The sequence below is a fragment of the Phodopus roborovskii genome, unplaced genomic scaffold (assembly GCF_943737965.1).
Source record: "Phodopus roborovskii unplaced genomic scaffold, PHOROB, whole genome shotgun sequence".
In the NCBI taxonomy this organism is placed as follows: Eukaryota; Metazoa; Chordata; class Mammalia; order Rodentia; family Cricetidae; genus Phodopus; species Phodopus roborovskii.
The window spans coordinates 18,341,762-18,361,032 of NW_026126470.1; the positions used below are offsets into that span (position 1 = coordinate 18,341,762).

The 19,271-nt window shown below is 38.0% G+C and overlaps 1 non-coding gene across 1 annotated transcript; it reads left to right on the forward strand.

Moving 5' to 3' along the window:
* Window positions 1-17,191: 17,191 nt before the first annotated feature.
* On the forward strand, window positions 17,192-17,293 carry LOC127227577 (U6 spliceosomal RNA). The gene has a single exon (XR_007834996.1). It is a non-coding gene; the product is annotated as a U6 spliceosomal RNA (small nuclear RNA).
* The last annotated feature ends 1,978 nt before the right edge of the window (window positions 17,294-19,271 follow it).

The following is a 19,271-nucleotide window of genomic DNA, read 5'->3' on the forward strand; positions in this document are numbered from 1 at the left end:
AGGGAATGTCGGGTTAGGAATTCCCTCTATCAGACTGGCCTGTTGACACATCTGTGGGGCATTTTCTTGACCAGCTCATTGTGGGTGGTACCAGGTTTGGGCAGCTGGGACTGGGATGTATAAGAAAGCTGCTTGAGAGCCAGCAAGCATGTTAATAAGCAGTATTCCACTGTATCTGTGTTGATATTTGGTTTTAGTTTCCCTCGATGGTGCGCTATAACCTCTAAGACAAAATAAGCCCCTTGCTTTACAGGGTACTCTTGGGGATGATGTTTATCTAGGAAGCAAACTGGGACACTCATGTACATATAAAATTAAAGAAATGCACAGTAGGGTGTTATTTCCAAGAAAAGTAAGAGAGCATCTGGTAGGAGAAGAGTAGGCACTTTCTTAAGGAGGTCTGCTTCGTTAATAGATACCCTTATTCATTCTCTGAGTGTCCATCCTATCTCCCAAATCTCTCTTTTGTATCCATCTGATAATCCAACCACTTACCATTTGGATAGAAACATGTTCTGAATATACTGTAAAATAAACAAACTAGTAAGGAATTAAGCTTTTTGTTTTCATGGGAACCAAGAGGCAGTATAAGTCTACCCATTAGTGGAGTGTGGCATAAGGGAACAGAGAGGCAGCCTGGATTGCTTGTCATCTTTTATTTATTTAGTTTTATGTGCTGCGTTGAATTATTCTTAATATTTCTTTTTATAATACTCATCTTGTAAAATATGCCTTTGAAGACTTTATACCTCTTAAGTTGAAAAGGCATACAGACATGGATGAATTCAGACTCAGATTTAATTACACATTTTAAAAAGATTCTGAAAGCTTGGCTGGCTTCTAATTTCCATTGCTGAACCAGTTTCAGTGGCTGCAAGAGGGTCAAACAACACTGACACCTTCATAATAATCTCATTTTGTGTCATTGCAAAAGCTTTCCCTAGTGCATAAGGAGGGCATACACTTGCAAATCTTTGCTCGGGGCCATTGGTACCAGTTCTGTACCAATGAATCACCCATGGTTTACAGTGCAAAGGAACCATGGCTAAATAGTCATTGAAAGAAAAAGGAAAACAAACTGGAAGCATAATGATCTCACACAATCTTCTCTTTTAAGATACTTGACATTTTAAATGAGTGAATAAAAGGTTAAATTAAAAAGTGGTTCTGTGACATTTGACTGTCTGTTTTGGAGTGAAGTTAGATTTTCTAGTACACACCTGTGTCACTGCATCCAGGAGCCAAAACAGAATGGAATAGGCTCATTGACTTTTGAGCAATGGGCATTTATTTCTAATAGTTCTGGATGCAGGGAATCTCAAGACTGAGGTACAGACAAAATTTCTCAACGCCTGCCGAGTCCAGCTGTGTCTGCTCATGGTGTAAGAGTCAGAGAAAGGCTCTAGTGGAAGCTTTCAAAGTATCTTCAACCCCTATTGCTTTTTCAGAGGTCTTTAGTGCTAGTTACGTTCCACACACTCCCTTCTTGAGACAGCTTTCCCACACCTCTCCACATTTAACCCTTCTTGTTCCATTTCTCCCTTCTTCTCCACACCACATGCGCTCTTTCACTCTTCCCTTGAAATCCCACTTGGCCATGCCCCTTCCTAGTTCCTGCCTTCTGCGTGAACTCCAGTTTGAATACACAGATCCAAAGATTCAAAGCTGCTGTCCATATATGAGAGAACATGGCAACGTTTGTCTTTCTGTGCCTGGTTGCCTCACTCTAAATGATTATTTGCGGTTCAATCCACTTACCTTAAATTTTCATAATTTAGTTTTTCTTTCCTGTTGAATAGAATCCTGTTGTGTATAAGTAGCACAGTTTTTATTCATTTATGGATCAATTGATGGACGTTTAGGCTATTTCCATTTCCTAGCTACAGTGAATAGAGCAGCAACAAACATGCATGAAAAAGTATCTCTGTAGCAGGGCATAGAGACCTTTAAGCTCATATCAAGTGTATATTAGAGAGTGGAATAGCTGGGTCATAGGTTTATAGCTTCTTGAGGAAACTTCACACTGATTTTCATAGTGGCTGTACCACTTTTCATTTCCACAACCAGTGACTTCCAAATCCCCTTCTCCATATCCACACCAAGAGTTGTTGTAATTTATTTTCTTGATCTTAGCGTCTGTGATTGGGATACCTTGAAATCCCAAAGTAGTTTTAATTTGCATTTCTCTGATGTCTGTGGATGTTGAATATTTGTATTTTGTCCTTTGAGACTACATTTTTGGTTCTGTATCCCAGTTTTAATTTTTCTAATTGACCTTTTTCTTCCTTCCTTCCTTCCTTTCTTTCTTTCTTCCTTTTCTTTTTGGTGTTTAAAACTTTTTATATCCTAAATCTCTTTGTATATTCTAGGCACTGACTTTCTATCAGGAGAGAGTTGTAAAGAAACTATTATGTTATATAGGCTGCCTCTTCCCTTAAGTGATGCTGTCCTTTACTACACAGAAATACTTTAGTTTCATGAGGTATCATTTGTCAACTGTGTCCTTAAATGCTTGTACTACTGGGGTCCTGTTCAGAATGTCCTTTCTTGTGTCTATAAATGCAGTGAAACAGTATTTACCATACACAAAAGGGGGACTTGTACACAACTCACAGCAGGTATGAGCGTACGTACAAGATACATATTAGAACAAGCCAGAATAAAATCCAACTGTGGATGGGTGAGGAACTCATGAAGTCCCACTCCTTGCTGATAAGTCATTGGCAATAATGGTTTCTACGAGAAAACTCACTTTTATTTTCAGGGATTTGTCCTCTGAAAGCCCACTCAAGCTATAACAGGTGGCCCTATAACCATGCACATACTGGCATGGATTTAAAAAGAAGTTACATGAAGTTGAGAGGGAAGTGGTGGTGGGGATAAAGGAGGAATCAGAGGGAAGGAAATGAGGGTGGAGTTCAAATAACATTATATATATGTATGTATGTGATTATCAAATAATTTGAAAGGAACTTGAACAGAAACAAACAACAAACAAAAGAACTTCACCTCCCCCCCCATAAAACCTGAAAAAAATGTCAGTAGTCTCATTTTTGAGGCCTTTGTCCTCATGATATCATTATTCGAAAAAGTATCACCTCCTCATACTGCTATATCTGGGTTATAATTGAAGCATATGAATTTTGTTTTAGATGGGATGACACATGCACCCAGATGATAGCAACACTAGTCAGAAAGAAAGAAAATTGTCATAAGTTATGCAACAGTTTAACAAAAATAAGAGAAACAAGTAAATACAATTTTCACATCAAAGTCATGAAGAATTATGTGGAAATGTGGTCAAAGACATAAACACTTAATGGAGAAACCCAGAAATGTGGCTATATCAGGATTTAAAATTTAATTTTCTCCAGACATTGTATAAACTTAAAGCTTACCCATTACATTTGTTTTCTCATGATGCTACAGAGTTGATGTGGGTTAGTTTGAATTCTGGTTGTCCCCTTGGATATATATGATAGTTTGCCAAGGTGCTGGAAATGGCTGTCAGCCCTAGTTGGCTAGGGGTCCATGAGGCAGACAGCTGATGCTCCGTAGAGTGTTGTGTTGGTAAGTGCTGTTGTTTGGTAGGTAGATCCATTTAATGTGTTCTTGATTTATGATCTGTCCAGCTCTCGGTGGATTTAGCAGGATGTGGATCTATCACAATTTGAAGATAATTTATATTGAAGCGTTCTCATGCCTACTGCGTAGGCCATGGTCCCCTGCTGTTCTATCAGACTTCAGCCTGGGTCTTATTGTGAAAGCATTTTGAAAATGTGATTAAAGTTCAGAATTAGTGACTTCAGAAAAGGGGATTAACTTTGGTATTAGGGGAGAGACTGATTGAATCTGTCAAAAAGCCTTGAAAGCACAATAAGACCCTGAAAGAAAAAGAAAATCTGCCTTTTGGACAGTTGTTAACAGCCTGTCCTAAAGATTCTGGATTTGATAACTAGTCTCACAATTGCACAAGTTCAATTCCTGCAAGGATTTTTTAAATATAGAGGTCCTGTTCTTTAACATTGTTCTTTAGATTTGTTTGTCATACTTTATGGATTTGAGTGCTTTGTGGGCATGCATGAGTGTGCACTGAATCTGTGCCCCATGATGCAGAGGTCAGAAGAGGGAATTAGCTTCCTGCAAACTGGAACTACCTGCAGGTGTGAGCTGTTATCTGAGTGCTTGGGCCTGAACCTGGGTCCTTTGTAAGGACAGCAAGTGTTTTCCACCTCTGGGTCATCTCTCCATCTCATATTCAAAACAAAGGGAGTTACTTCTAGTTTGAAAAGTTGGTCTAATTTAGAATATGTGTTCAGTGTCTTAGCATTGTCTTTAGAAATGAGCACACATTATTTAAAGTCAAAGTAAAAAACACAAATCCTGATGGTACTGAAACATGAAGGAATTGAGGACCCCCACCCCATTTATCAACAGTATCATTTGATGTAGTTTCTTCACCATGAACCTGATGGGAGACCACAGGACTCCGTGGGGGAGTGTAAAGCTGCCCGTAGGGTGATGGAAAATGAGGGCGGGTGATGGGAATGATATTAAAGAAAGAAACAACTGGAGTGTGTTGACCAATGCTTAGAGCTGACAGCAGAGTTTAAAATGGAATAAATAAAGACTCATGCTCCAGGGAATAAGTGGAAAGGAATCAGTATTTTTCAGATATCTTTAAAAATGTTGGATGCTATAAACTGCTCTGTGAAATGTCTTTAGCTTGACATGAGTGCATAAACAACAATGATGAACTCCAAATGCAGCCAGAAGGAGAGGCTTCTGCAGGGAAGACCATGCCTTTAAACATTCAAGAATTCAGATGGGAATAGATAAAAGAACAATAAAGCTTTGTTTCCAATGAAGACATTGTTCAGGGAATGACCTGTGAAAATATTTCTTCTCTTTTCAAAATGTACTGCATGCACACATGCACATGCTTATGTGTGTGTACCTGCCACAGTATTGAGCATTTGTGAAGATCAGATGATTAGCAGTGGAAGTTGGTCCTCCTCTTTCACCCAGTGGGTCCTCAGGATCAAACTCAGACTTTACAAGAAGTACCTTAAACCACTGAGCCATCTCACCAATGCTTTCTCTAGCACACTGTAGTCATATATCTGATGTATAAGGGACTAGAGATACTTCAGTGTGGAATGCAGTAAAATGAGAGCAATCAGTTAAAGATTTGAAGTTATTGTCAAAGTAAATCATGCTTTAAAATTATGCTTTCTTAAACCAAATAATCAAATTACCTTTTGATGACTATAAGTTCCTGGCTTGAGAACTGTAAGGTTTTTTCTTTGCTCTTCATTTGTTTAGTATATTCATTTCATATCTGGTGTGGCGGCTAGTCTCTAACAAATGTCAGTGGGTGATATGAAGATGTGTTGTTCCTGTAGCCCAAATGTTCTATTAGCATAGCCTAAAGGAACCCAATAATGGCTTTTATCCTGACTTTACACACATGCATATAAAGCACTTTCATCGTATTGGTCTTCTCATCCTTGTCTCCCTGGACGTATCTATTCAGTCTTGTTGCTCCTTCCTAATTGCCCCGTCTAAAAATCTAGATTTCACATATGAGAATAGTATGCCATATCTCTTTCTGTGACTCCTATTTGATGCAACATGATAATTTCCAGCTCTAATTAGTTTTCCTCTAAATAACATGATTTCACTATTCCTTATGACCAAGTAGTATCTATTGTGTATTCCACCTTGTTTTGTTCTCCACTCTACTTTGATTGGCATCTAGGCTGATTCCATGGCTTGGCTATGGTTGATATCGCTGCATTAAAAACAAGTGTATAATTTTCCCCAGTGTTATAGCCCCAGGATATAGTAAGCAGCCTTAATGAAACTCATCAGGTCATCAAAACATAGATTAAGACATGAATGTAAAAGTACGGTTAAGATAGAAAAAGAATGGATAGGGATGAGTTGATAAAAATACATTATATACTTGTTTGAAAATGCCATAGGGAAACCTATTATTATGTATAATTAACATATACCAATAAAGGTAGAAAAGAAAAAAATATAGGTATGCAGGTATCAGTATTATATGTTGACATTTTTCTTTTTTATGATTAGTTCTTTGAGACATTTGCACATGTCTTGATCATATTGGCTGCACCAAATCTTTGAAGAGTCACTATCCCTTTCCTAGCCACTCAGCTTTGTGTCCTTGTCTTTCTTGTTTAACCTATAAAAACCACTTTGTGCTGCACAAACCTTCTTGGTGTGTGATCTTCCACTGGAGAACTTTCCAGGGACTGCACTCAAAGAAAACTTTCTTTTTTTTTCTCCTGGGAGCCATTAATTGCCACAAGGACCATAGCTTGGGCTAGGGTTTCATGCCCAACACACATCTCAGAATTTATTTTTGATACTCATTCTGATGGAGGTCAATTCGAATTTCAGTGTAGTTTCTGACTTCTTGAGGCTCTATGAATGTTTGATTATTTTGGTTGTTTATATATTCTGTATATTAATGTCCTGTGGCTGAATAGTTGCCCAAGATTTTCTCCCATTCTGCAGGCTTTACTCTGGTGGTTGAATCTTTTGCTGTGTGTAATTTGTTGCAACACTGTTTGCCAATTCTTGGTGTTATTCCTCAGTTACTTGATTCTTATGGAGAATCTTGTTGCCTATGTTTTGTCTCCTAGTAGCATCAATGTTTCCTGTCTTAAATTAATGACTTTAATCCATTTGAAATGATTTTTATATAGGTGAGAAATATGAATCTAGTTTTCTTTTGATTTACAAGTACTTCCTATGTTTACAATTTAGAAAGAGCTAAAATTTATGGTTTAGTGTCCATCTATTCATTGTGTAGACTTACTGTGCTAGCTGGTTTTATGTCAACATGACACAAGCTAGTCATCTGAGAGGAAGAACCTCAGTTAAGAAAATGCTGCCATACAATTGGCCTGCAGGCAAACCTACAGGGTATTTTCTTATTTAGTGATTGATGAGGGAGAGCCCAGCCCATTGGGGTTGATGCCATCCCTGGACTGGTGGTCCTGGGTTCTATAAGAAAACAAGCAGAGCAACTCATGAGGACCAAGCAAGTAGCAGCACCCCTCCTCAGCCTCTGTATCAGCTCTTGCTTCCTGGTTCCTGTTCTGCTTCAGTTCCTATCTTGACTTCCTTCATTGATGGACAATGATGTGGAAGTGTATGCCAAATAAACTCTTTCCTCTTCAACTTGCTTTTGGCCATGGTGTTTTATTGCAGCGGTAGAAATGCGAAGATACCATACATTATTGGAATAGAGTACTTTAGAGTTAATTTATTCACCACAATTCACCAAGTCTGAATGTAAGACAGTATTTTTAGATTGTTTCAGTAACTTCTGTATGTGTCTATTAAACAATGACTCCCAAATATTTAGTAGTGGTTGCTTTGCTTCAGGCTAGAAACTTTCATAGTTGTCCTTTGTTTGCTGCATCAGGGATGGCACATAGGGACCTAACATTAAGTTGGAAATATATCTGTAGTTTTTACTTTGGTGTGTTCTGTTCCTTAAGTAGGAAGGCCTTGTTAAGTAGTACATTTTGCTGTAAGTAGTTCTCAGTTTGGGGAATGTATTATTAAGTAGGAATGTGGGAAAATATTTCATAGATTAATTAGCTCATTATACCATGATTTTTAAGGACTGTTTCCAAGGAAACGTGTTACTTTATGGAATGCTAAGCTTGAATTATGGACTTAGAATACATACCTATGTCATGAATTGATTATTTTCAGCTGAATTCCACTGATTGGGAACTAATTTCATTGTTATGATGAATGCTTCAGTGCAGTGTTAGTGGTGTTGTGATAGTCAAATATGTACTGGAGATATGTATGCCCAGTCTTAATTTCCTTTTGGAGAACATTTCTGGAAGAAGATGATGTCCTAGTTCTTATTTGTATTTTAGCTACAGAATGATGTGAGATAATATTCCAGTCCAACCAAGTTTTCCTGCCTAAGTTCTCTGGTGAGAGGAATAAGAACAAATATAATATGAACACATAATTCAATTTTTTTAATCTTGAAGTTTTAGTGACAAGTTGAATATTACATGTGTATTTGAAGAAAAAACACCAGGAAGATTTTTGTGAAAAGACATGTTTTTTTTCATTTAATACATTCAAAAGTTGCCTAAGACCTGAATCCTTAGAAGAAAAATTCGTTAAGTGTTTGTGTTGGTTGGGAGTGATGAGTCTGGAAGGAGTAAATTCCCTCTGCATTTTCAGTGAAAACGGAAATGGCTGCAGTCCCATATCCTGAAATTTGTCACAAACTTGCCAAATATATGGAATGTGGACTGAAATAAGAAAGGCCATGCTTGGTTCTGACCTATCTCCTCTGATCTTCCACAGGAAATTGTAAAAGTAAACGTTTCAGTCTTGCAAGTGTCTACTTTTTATTTAATTAAAGTAAGGTGAGCCAGGGACACAGTAGAAAACAAGAGAATGAAGATACACTCAAAGGGAAAACATGACACTAAATTCTTATGTTTGACATCTCCTAATAAAGAGAAAAAGCAGGATGGATGAGCAATTAGAACAGAGGAATTTCTAGGTAATCCAAAGCATGTAAATTGAGAAACATTGCCTTAAACAGAGACACAACTTCAGACCGAGGAAGAAGTAGACTCTTTTTTTTTCTTTTAAATTAAGAACATTTTTCATCTTGGAATGCCAGAAGTAGACTCTTTTGAAGAGGGATACTATCCTAGCTCAGTCTGGTGGCTCACACCTACATCCCCAGCATTTGGGAAGATGCGGACTTTGAGGCCAATCTGGGATACATAGCAAGTTCAGTGCCAGTTTGATTGTGAAATCACATCTCAAGGAAGTAAATAATACCTAAACACAATTTTGGGGTGCCTTACCTAATTCCTTCTCTCTCTCTCACTGCAATATTATTCATTGAGTATTTCATTCAATGTGTTTTGATTATTATATTCACCCAACTCCTTTCCTTAACTGCTTCAGGATCCACTCACACCTTTATACCTTCCAACTTTATAGTCTTAAAAAAAATAACATTGCCACCACAATTTTTTTGCCGTCCATATACTTCTAAGAGTGATGCCATTTGGTCATGACCTACCAGGTTACAAATCCTTGAAGAAAACCGACTTCCCCTCCAGAAACCATTGGGTATTCATAGCTTCTCAATTAGGATAGAGGGTCATAAACTTCTCCCCACTGCACGCTAGAATGTTGACTGGTACAATCTTGTGCTGGCAACCACAGCTGCAGAAAGTTCATGAGTACAGTGGTCCTGTCAGAGCCAGAAGACAGTGTTTCACTCTAGTTCTCACCAACCTCTGGGTGTACATTCTTTTCACCCTGTCTTCAGTGATTTTTTCTGACATTTATTCTACACACTTTGACAGTTATGTGTGTAGTTGGAGGTTCTGGCTCACCTGGTCCCACAGTACCAAGTAAACACATAAGACTTATTTATAAACTATTTGGCTGATGTTTAGGCTTCTTACTGGCTAGCTTTCTCTTAATTATTAACCTATAATTATTAATCTATGTATTTCTCTATGGCCTTTTCTTACCAGAGAATGCCCAGCATCCTATCTTTCCAGTAGTTACATGGTGTCTCATTGCGGCTTCTCTGAGTCCTCTCCCCAGAATTCTCTTTCTCTGGTAGCTCTGCCTATACTTCCTGCCTGGATACTGGCCAGTCAGTGTTTTATTTATCAACCAATAAATGAAACATATATACAGAAGGACATCCCCCTTCTTGTGAGTTTCTGCAATGCACAAAGAAGCTTCTCTTATGAGAGCAGACAGCTGCACTAATCTGTGAGCAGTGAGCAGAGAGGTGCCAATTTAGAGGGCAGTTTGATACTGTGTCCACTTAACCAAAAAATGGCAGCAGAGAGTCTCAGAGGCATGTGAACACTCCAAGCATGAGTTCTCAGCTGATTTGCATACCAGGTGTATGCATCTTTCTGTGGAGTGGGCCTTAAATCCAACCAAAAGCTGACTGATTAACCACACAGTATTTATGTCATTTTTTCCATCCACAGACATATCTTGCATGCTAGTCATTATTGCAGTTCACAGGGCTCATGGCTGGGTAAGCCACGGGTGGTACCTCTCTGCCCCCAACCACTGCCAGCAGTTTGAATAGTACCTTTAAATATTTTGAGAGATAGTCAACATAGAGGAATTTTCTTGATCGATATCAACTTGGGACCAAGGGGTGACACCACAATACCTTTAAACAAAAATGTTGAATATATTTAAATCTAAGTAGTAAAAAGTGGGCAAGTCTATGCTTTGTTTCTAGAAAGCTTAAACAATGTATATTATAAGAAGAATAATCCAAAACAGTTAATAAAATTAGTTTTCTATTTTTTAAAAATGTTACAAGCAAAATGGGTTCTTATAAACTTGAAGAGAGCTGGAGGTGGTGTAGTTAGTAGAGGTATTTCTGTACAAGCATGAAGACCGGAAGCCATGTAAAACCCAAGATTAGTCTCACAGCTCGTAATTCTAGTAAAGGGGTGGGAGTCAGGCAGGCTGATCCCTTGGGCTCTTTGATCATGCAGTATAGTAGAACATTCCAGCCCCAGGCCCCTGAGAGACTGGATAGCTCCAAAAGAATGATACCCGAGGTTAACCTCTGGCCTTCAATATATGTTCTCACACTGAGAAACACAAAGAAAAAAAAAATAAAAATGGTCAAAGATATAAAGAGCAAACTGGCTGAGAACGAGAAATAAATAGAAGAAACAAAAATGGAAATTTAGCAAAGAAGAAGTTTTTGCTGTTGGCTCGAATGGAAAAACAAGTGAAAAGCCTATAGTTTTACCATAAGGAGTCTCGGCGTACACACAGCTCTTGAAAGCTGCTCTGGTGCAAAGCAGGAAGTCTAAAGCTTTCTGAAGAACCATTCCTGTGTTCTCGGTGAGGCACAGCTGGAGAATGACCCCATCCCTGAGACAGTCACCGTGGGTGGGGGGCAGTCTGAAGGAAGCCTTTTGTAGGTGCTGCAGAAACTGTTCCCTTTGGGCGCTCTTCAGGGATAGCTAGCACTTAGGGCTTGAGATATGAGGAGGTAGGAGCAGAGGCAGTCTTCGCTGATCAGTATTTCTTTCACATAGGAATTTTGAGGGCATGAAACAAAATAGCCTGAAACCAAACCAAACCAGATTTGCAATTTTGAAATATCAGTATTTTAAAGTATAAAGTCTTGCATTCCCATGGTCTCCCAGTTCTCCAGTCACAAACTACTATAGTCGAAGGTCGTAAAGGTTTTTGTTGTCTGTCCTTTTTCTTTTCTTTTTTCCCTTTGGTTATTCAATTTCAGATTTTCTTTATTTATTTTTCTGAGAGACTGCATTTTTCTAACACACACACACACACACACACTCTCTCTCTCTCTCTCACACACATACACACATATGCACATTAGTCCTCACATGATAAAGTCTTCCTTTATGAATAGAGTGAAATTGGCAGTCAAGATGCTTGGAGATATAATTCTGTCTCAACGCTATCTCTAGCGGGACTTCAGAATTAAAGCAGAAGAAGTCTAAGAAGATAACTTTTATTTCAATTTTCCCTGCTGTCTGATATCTTTGATCTTTTGTAATCTGTATTGGGATTAGCACATAGAAGCTATGGTTGAATTCATCTCAACTGTGGATTTAAGTCCTTTAAAGATGAGGCAAGGATTGTTCTTCAAGGACGTAGTAGAACACAAATTAACTAGGAAGATGTGACTTATTTTCCCCTATCCTTCCTTCCTTTTTTTTTTTTTTACCCCATCCTTTTTTCTCCCTCTTCCCCACTTCTCTATGACCTTGTGCATGTTTATTGAGTGCTCTACCCCTTCGTTATATCCTCAACACCAGAGGACATAACACTCTTAGATATGTATCAACCTGATAAGAATGCTTCCCATACATAAAACAGAATGAAATAAATGGAAGAAGAGACTACATCAGAAAAAAAGTGTACACTTTCACATGGTTGTGATGGTTAACTGTTTGTACCAGCTGGATGGGACATCTATTGCACATTACTGTAAGCTGTATCTGACTGGGTTTCTAGAAGGGATGAACATTTGAATCATGGGGCCAAGTAAGGAAAAGAAAAATTACCCTTCCATGTGTGGCTGGACAACCAGTCTGTCTGTATGGATGCAACAAAAGGCAGAGAAGGGAAGAGTGCACTCTCCTTGTCTGGACTTGTACCATCACTGCTTAGGCTTTTGGAAATGGACTGGAACAGACATGATCAACCATAGAGTTCATGCTGTTCTAAGTAGGCTATGTGTGCATGTTCTATTGCTTCTGCTTCTTTGTAGAACCTTGACAGACATTCATTTTGTGGGTAACTTTTATATATGATAGACAATACCTTAATATATTTAGACACATTTGAATGTCACTATTAATTGAAGTGATTTACTTGCAGTTTATAAAGTAGTAAATAAATCAATGCAGAGTACACAGTCTTTGTACTGTGTACTCCGCAGCCTTCGCCAAAATAGACCCTATGCAAGGCTGTCAGTCACGTGCATATAAAATCCTAAGGGCTGCAGGTATTGCTCATGTTCTTTGATCACAGAAAACTGAATTGGAACTCATTACCTCGAGAAAATCCTGAAATACTGGAAAGTTGTGCCACATGTATTTGAAATATAACACACTCGAATGTATAAACATGGAAATTAGAAAATACTTTGAATTGAACAATAGGGAATACATGATATCTAGGGATGTAGTAGATTATTTGAAATGTTTGAATGCAATGACGTGCCCCATCCCTCTTGACTGTGGTCTTTGAGATATAGCACTTTGATTAAACTTCCCATCAGGGGATTTAAATTAGACTCTTTGAAAATGGAGATGATTTGGTCGCACAGCTGATAGCCAACAGCAGTCACGAATCACAGGGTTATATGAGCAGGGTCATCCGAGGGAGCGTGCATTAGTAATCCAGCTGTGAAAGTGGAAGAACCATTGGTTTTATTTCCACTAAAACAGTTGGTTTCCTGTACAAATAAAGTGACTTTCATTTTGGGCACTCTACAGTAGAGTTATTGAATGTATAGCATTTGATACTAGATACAGAAAATGGATACCTAGAAGGTTATAACAGAGATGTAACATTGTTTTATTGTTATGAAGGAAATTGGTCTGAAAAGGAGTCATGTGTTATATAATTAGGGAGAGATATATGTATTTATTTTTACATTTTAAATTATAATTCTTGTTTGAGTTTGAGCTTATTTGCTTTATATAGTTCAATTTTTTTTTTCTAAAGCCTCAGGATCTAAAAGGGCCCAAGTTACCAAAGGAAACAATATACAGGAAACAGATATTTATTTTTTTAATGTGGAGCTGGAAACTTTTGAAGTTCTTGTCACACTTAAATGATGAGTTACAGTTCTTAGAAAAGAATAGTACAAACTGTTAGAGGATCAAGAAGGACTTCATAACACAGGCAATGAACTTTTCTACGTAAACGACATTCTGAAAAAGTTTAATATCTGAGGAGCTAAGTGATGTCTGTCCAGGTGGTATGTTCTATGCGTTATGAAGCAGATAGGTAATATGTCAGCCATCCCTGGGCTTTTATTCCTTGTGTCTATTTGGCTTCCTGATGCCCATTTAGGTTATACATTTTGCATTGAAAGTATGTCTAAGTTTTTACATGAACATTAGACAGTATATCCCTAGACATTGTTGGACTTGATGTCAGCTATAAAGGTCCCCAACTAATAGCCAGTTCAGAGGAAGTGATGTTCAGCATGTCCAAGTGTAATTTGTCCAAGCTAATGTGACTACATATCTATTTAGGTGGGACTGTTAAACCAGTGCATACTAGAACTTGGAGGAGGATTTGGAAATGGGTGAGGTGTACAAGTCTCTAAGAGGTTATACTTTACCTGATGAAAAGGGACAATGTGAAGAGTATAGAAGGATGCTGCAAGTTGGCTCTAGTAAAGTCTTATGGGGGACCAAAGAACTAAGAAACTTAATAGGCAACCGAGCACTGTAAAGATAACTGTGGTTGTAGGTGAGATTTTTAATGAGTATGTTTCAACAACTATCCATTTGTTCTTCTCAGATTCCTTACTCAGAAGGGCAAGACAGGACTACCTAAAAGGAATAGCATTGTCTGGGAACTGTGCCTGGGTTAACTGTTCTTCTATAATTTAAAATTGTCAGATGTTTGTCAAGGTGTTCAACATAACCTAATGACTTGGACCTTTGTATAAGCAATGATATTTCTCATTATATTTATTGCCAAAGTGGAGTAGCATGTGCTTTATGAAAAGGAATGGTGGTGTTGATGAACGGGAAGGAATCCACTTGTACATGGCCTCCTAATTGTCTTTTTTTTCTGTCAGTTACCAAGACAAGCATTAGTGGGTCCAGACACAGCTCTGCCTTCGTTCTGATTGACACTGAACTATAAGGAGTAAATTTTTTTTCGCTAGCCCGCCTGGTCCCACCGCCATGCCAGTTCCAAATATCACACTGAGACACTGTATTTGATATAATACTGTTGGCCAGGTAATAGTTTTTTATCAGCTAGTTCTGTCTTAAGTATTAATCCATTTCTGTTAATCTAAGTACTTCCATGTAGTCTTATCTTACCAGAGACAGAGGCCACTGGCATTCTGCTCTCTCTGTCTTCCATCTTGACTCCTCCTTACTACTTCCTCGAATCCTCCTTGTCTCCTAGTCCCGCCTATCTTGCTTTCCTATTGGCCAACAGTGTTTTATTCATTAACCAGTATGAAAACATATTTAAAAAAATGACATCTCCCATCACTGAACAGGCACAGGGTAGGAATAAGACCTTCAGATCAGCTTCTTGTGTAGATTGTGCCTTGAGAAAAACAGGATGTCTTAGACAAATCAGAACAGGAATTGTCATCTATGTTGCCTCATCTAAGATAGTTATGGAAGTGACTATTGCTTCTTTTGACTGTGAAAGCTGTAGAGAATATCTGCTATGACTCTGGAATCAGGAAAGAGGCCATTAGAGTGAGAAAAGTTGCTAATATTAAAGGATAAAACCTTGACCAATGGGATCTTAGGAATCCCCTATCCTTCACTGAAGTGGAAATAAACCAAAAATTCTGAAGACTTAGACTCATGGCCTGACAGCTGCCAACAAGTGCTACTGTAACTGTTCATGCAAAATAGGTAATGAGGAGGCTGCTGTTTCTAGAAGCCAGTGCTATAAAGAGTCACAATGACCACATTTGGAATGGGGGTGAATATGCTTCTTCTTTCTTTGTTTCACAGAGTTTTAGAAAAATTTTGAGTGGGGAGAGAAGGCACAGAAACTGTCTTCCTTGATTGTTAAAAGTCTACATTCAAAATGAACAAGCTCTGTTATAGCAAGCTCTGTTCACAGCCCAGTTGGGGCCATGAGGAACACTGTGTTAATTAAGAAAGTTTGGAAAGCTAAAGGAGAAGGCAACAGATTAAGAGTCACATCATAAAATAATGATAAAAAGTATTTTGTGCAAAGTGCTGACATTTTCAATTATGTCAGTGACATAATATTTTTATAAATAAAATGCTTTGGGCTTAGAAACTTTCATATGGTCACTGCTAAAGTCTTATAGATATCCCTTAGAATTGGAACTTCACAAAGTTATCTGATTTAAGCCTTTTTTTCTTGCAACAGAAGAGTATCTTCATCAATTAGTTCAGACTGTTATTGATTCTTCCAGGAAATCTTGCAACTTTTTTTTTTTGGCAGTGTATTTCAAAATTTCAATATCAAGGCCAGGATTTTATTCCTTATGTCTAACAAAGCTCTCTTCTTGCTATTCTAATTTTAATATATTTCCATCAATTGTTCCCCTGGTCAGCATCAGGGATGTTTAGTTGTAATTTTCACTCACTGTATTACTTTCTTATTAAATGTCTTCATAGCTGTTTTCTTTCCTGTCTACATAATCCCAGTACCATGTTGACTCATCTTTTCTCTAAATAATGCTTTTTCATATTCCTTATTATATGTAATAATTTTTCAGGCTTTCATAGCTCCTCCAAAATCTCTCCATTCTGTTAATTTACAAAGACCAATATTGGTCCCAGTGATCACAAGTAGAGGGTTGTTTCTGACTCCTGCAGGTCACTCTGCTGTTAATGCAGCTAGTGTCCTGTTCTCCATCCATCTCCAATAACATTGACTTCAAAAACATTTGTTCAGCATTCATGTAAAGAGCCAGCTTCCTGAAGTATCAAAAGAAGTTTGGATGATCATCAGGTCCCAACAGACACTTGGTAGGAACAGGCAACTGGGGTTGGGAGCCAGAGGGATAGACATAAGAAAGAATTTAAAACCCAAATTAACATCTTCCCACGGAAGCTGGAAAGACAGTAAGAGTCTAAGGTGCTGTTCTTATTTAACTTGCTGGCAATAAATACAGGAGGGAGAACAATATGACAGATGGAGCTCTGTCCTGAATCCTTTGATTATGAATAGGAACATTTACTTTCTGCTCTGAATCTGTCGAATTTGCCCACAAATCTTGTTCTACATCTGAGGGCCTTTACTTGGTCCAGCATGGCTTGATGCATTTCTTTTTGTTTATTAAAAATTTGAGGGACTATTTGCTTGTCTTCTTTGGATAACAGTTATGTGGGTACTTTTAAGCTTGATATTTTTGTCTTGTCATTTTTAGATTCTGAATATAAAATGGAAGCTTCTTTTATGTTAAGGAAGGGATTCAATTTACCCATCCACCCCCAGTACTAAGAGAAATAAGGGGCATGGAGAGTGATTTTTTTTTGCAAGGAAAAGTGATAATTAATAAAATTTATGGCCATGAAAAATAACTCTAGTTTTGTGTTTTGGGTATTCCAAACCCTTGCATGTACTTCTAATTATACCCTTAGAAATAGTTATGAGATTATTAACTATTATTATTGTTATTTTCAAATAACATGTGAATATTCTTTAAGTTCAGTAGAAAAGGCTCAAACTTCCTCTCTTGAAAGAAAAATGACCAGAAGCAAACAACAAACCAACTACAATAGGAATGCCTACTTCACATAGAAAATATGCATACTTCTGAGATTTAATGATGGATTTAATTTGTTACACTGTTTTGTTTTGTCTTATTTATTAGCATTTCTCAGTCTCCTTTGCTTAGAATGATGGACTTTATAAGAAAATTCTCTTTGTGTTCGCTTCCACAGCACATATAATAAAATTAGAACAATACAGAGATTAGTATGGCCTGCTCAAGGATAACATGCAAATTTACGAAGCATTCCATTTTTTTAAAAAAGAATATTCTTCTCTAGCAAATAAAGATGAAGAAAGTATGAACTGAAATGTACACTATAATACATTACTAGTAACACAAAATCTGTTATATGAATAAGACTAATTCACTCACTGAAAATTATCTCTTTTATCTATTCTGATTTCTAAAAGTTAAAGAACTGAGCCAATCATCATTTATATTTGTTGTTTTGATAAACTGGGTCTTATCACAAAAGACAAAAAGTATTTTCTTATACTATTGGCACAATCTCAATGCTATTTTGAAACTGTAGGTTGAGCTAGAAACGCCATTCAGTGTTACATCAACCAAATAAGTTCATCGTTATCATATTCAGATTACATACTCACTAATTCAAATGTATTTACTTCCTTTTAAATGGCTTTAGTTGGTGTGCACTGACACTGTCATTGATGAATAGTGAGAAAGGGACAGGCAAGTGGATGGTTATTCTGTGAAGAGTTAAGCCCTGGTCATGTATTAAGAGGTACATAAGAGGTATTTGCTCTTCATGATGCTGCTGCTAGAACTCAGGAGGTAATTCTTCATCTCTCTCTCTCTCTCTCTTTTGAAAATATGGTAATGCTGGTCTTATTGTTCAACCAGGAGACCTTAGAATTTTAGGATTGGAAGGTCAGACCCTGGGACTGGTGAAGATATTAGTAACCAAATAGTCTTATAGAGAAAGCCATTGAGACCAGGAAAAAGGCAAATGACTTTTCCAGAGTCCCAGCAGGAAACAGTGGAAAGACATGGGATTCTGGTCTCTTGGCCTTTAGTTAAGAGCTGGCCTTCTGTAAAGTGACTTGAAAATCCCATTTTGGTTGACCTAGAGAAAAATACGTCCATGGAGATGAATAAAAAGTGCCAATATATTTACAAAGAATTCCCATTTATGAGGGTTTTACTTCTAAATAATATGACATCTTGATTACTCCTTGTTCTGCTTCCTAAACTTTGTCATACTATTGATTTTTTTTGATATTTTTGTTTTTCTTTTTTAGATTTTATTTTGTAGTTTATATCCCAGTATAGTCTTCCTCCCTGCTCTCCTCCTGCCCCCACTCCACACACCTCTGTTCCCACTCCCAAGCCATTCTTTCTCCATTTCTGTTCAGGAAAGAGCAGGTCTCCCATGAGTATCAACAAAACATGGCATATCAAGTTGCTGCAAGACTAAGCACCTCCCTGTGTATTAAGGCTGGGTAAGATGAGGAGTACGGTTCCAAAGGCCAGTAAAAGAGTCAGAGACAGCCCTGCTTCTGCTGTTAGGTGTCCCACAAGAGGACCAAGCTACATAACTGTAACATACATGGGTTACTAGGTCAGTCCCCTGAAGGTTCGCGGATAATTGGTTGTCTCTGTTGGCCCTTATGGACCCAGGTTAGTTGGTTCTATGGGTTTTCTTGTGGTGTCCTTGACCCCTCTGGCTCCTAAGATCTTTCCTCAATCTCCCCTGAGCTCCACCCAATGTGTGGCTATGGGTCTTCGTCTGTTTCTGTCTGTTGCTGAATGGAGTATCCCTGATGGCATTTGGGCTAGGCCACCACCTATGAGTATAGCAGACTATTATTAGGTAGCATTACATTGATAACTTTTTTCACCTCAGGTCATGTTTGGATGTATCCAGCTATTGGTCTTGGTGCTCTGGGCAATGTCAGGGGTGCGCTTACTGTCCTGGTATGGATTTTAGACTAGACCAGTCATTGGTTGGCCACTCACTCAATCTCTAGGCAACCCTTACCCAAGCACACCCTATAGGTAGAACAGACTGTAGGTTGAAGGTTATGTGGCTGGGTTGTTTTCCTATTTCCCCCACTTGAAGTCTTGCCTGGTCACAGGAGATGGCCAGTTCAGGATATGTATCAGCTATTGCTAAGAAACTTAGCTGGGGTCATCTTTGTAGATTTCCAGGGGATTTATTTGAATCAGGTTTTTACCTAACACTAAAATTCCCCTCCTCCCAAGCAGTCTG